Raw genomic sequence first — 2,428 nt, 5'->3', positions numbered from 1 at the left:
AATGTCACACTGCGACAAAACAGACCAGAGCCAACAACTGTGTCAGTGTAGAATGTCACACACACTGCGACAAAACAGACCAGAGCCAACAACTGTGTCAGTGTAGAATGTCACACACACTGCGACAAAACTGACCAGAGCCAACAACTGTGTCAGTGTAGAATGTCACACACACTGCGACAAAACTGACCAGAGCCAACAACTGTGTCAGTGTAGAATGTCACACACACTGCGACAAAACTGACCAGAGCCAACAACTGTGTCAGTGTAGAATGTCACACACACTGCGACAAAACTGACCAGAGCCAACAACTGTGTCAGTGTAGAATGTCACACACACTGCGACAAAACTGACCAGAGCCAACAACTGTGTCAGTGTAGAATGTCACACACACTGCGACAAAACAGACCAGAGCCAACAACTGTGTCAGTGTAGAATGTCACACACACTGCGACAAAACTGACCAGAGCCAACAACTGTGTCAGTGTAGAATGTCACACACACTGCGACAAAACTGACCAGAGCCAACAACTGTGTCAGTGTAGAATGTCACACACACTGCGACAAAACTGACCAGAGCCAACAACTGTGTCAGTGTAGAATGTCACACACACTGCGACAAAACTGACCAGAGCCAACAACTGTGTCAGTGTAGAATGTCACACACACTGCGACAAAACTGACCAGAGCCAACAACTGTGTCAGTGTAGAATGTCACACACACTGCGACAAAACTGACCAGAGCCAACAACTGTGTCAGTGTAGAATGTCACACACACTGCGACAAAACTGACCAGAGCCAACAACTGTGTCAGTGTAGAATGTCACACACACTGCGACAAAACTGACCAGAGCCAACAACTGTGTCAGTGTAGAATGTCACACACACTGCGACAAAACTGACCAGAGCCAACAACTGTGTCAGTGTAGAATGTCACACACACTGCGACAAAACTGACCAGAGCCAACAACTGTGTCAGTGTAGAATGTCACACACACTGCGACAAAACAGACCAGAGCCAACAACTGTGTCAGTGTAGAATGTCACACACACTGCGACAAAACTGACCAGAGCCAACAACTGTGTCAGTGTAGAATGTCACACACACTGCGACAAAACAGACCAGAGCCAACAACTGTGTCAGTGTAGAATGTCACACACACTGCGACAAAACTGACCAGAGCCAACAACTGTGTCAGTGTAGAATGTCACACACACTGCGACAAAACTGACCAGAGCCAACAACTGTGTCAGTGTAGAATGTCACACACACTGCGACAAAACTGACCAGAGCCAACAACTGTGTCAGTGTAGAATGTCACACACACTGCGACAAAACAGACCAGAGCCAACAACTGTGTCAGTGTAGAATGTCACACACACTGCGACAAAACTGACCAGAGCCAACAACTGTGTCAGTGTAGAATGTCACACACACTGCGACAAAACTGACCAGAGCCAACAACTGTGTCAGTGTAGAATGTCACACACACTGCGACAAAACAGACCAGAGCCAACAACTGTGTCAGTGTAGAATGTCACACACACTGCGACAAAACTGACCAGAGCCAACAACTGTGTCAGTGTAGAATGTCACACACACTGCGACAAAACTGACCAGAGCCAACAACTGTGTCAGTGTAGAATGTCACACACACTGCGACAAAACTGACCAGAGCCAACAACTGTGTCAGTGTAGAATGTCACACACACTGCGACAAAACAGACCAGAGCCAACAACTGTGTCAGTGTAGAATGTCACACACACTGCGACAAAACTGACCAGAGCCAACAACTGTGTCAGTGTAGAATGTCACACACACTGCGACAAAACTGACCAGAGCCAACAACTGTGTCAGTGTAGAATGTCACACACACTGCGACAAAACTGACCAGAGCCAACAACTGTGTCAGTGTAGAATGTCACACACACTGCGACAAAACTGACCAGAGCCAACAACTGTGTCAGTGTAGAATGTCACACACACTGCGACAAAACAGACCAGAGCCAACAACTGTGTCAGTGTAGAATGTCACACACACTGCGACAAAACTGACCAGAGCCAACAACTGTGTCAGTGTAGAATGTCACACACACTGCGACAAAACTGACCAGAGCCAACAACTGTGTCAGTGTAGAATGTCACACACACTGCGACAAAACTGACCAGAGCCAACAACTGTGTCAGTGTAGAATGTCACACACACTGCGACAAAACTGACCAGAGCCAACAACTGTGTCAGTGTAGAATGTCACACACACTGCGACAAAACAGACCAGAGCCAACAACTGTGTCAGTGTAGAATGTCACACACACTGCGACAAAACAGACCAGAGCCAACAACTGTGTCAGTGTAGAATGTCACACACACTGCGACAAAACAGACCAGAGCCAACAACTGTGTCAGTGTAGAATGTCACACAC

Source organism: Babylonia areolata, chromosome 3 (assembly GCF_041734735.1).
Source record: "Babylonia areolata isolate BAREFJ2019XMU chromosome 3, ASM4173473v1, whole genome shotgun sequence".
NCBI lineage: Eukaryota > Metazoa > Mollusca > Gastropoda > Neogastropoda > Buccinidae > Babylonia > Babylonia areolata.
The sequence above is the reverse complement of the archived record's forward strand: the minus strand, read 5'-3'. Positions refer to the sequence as shown.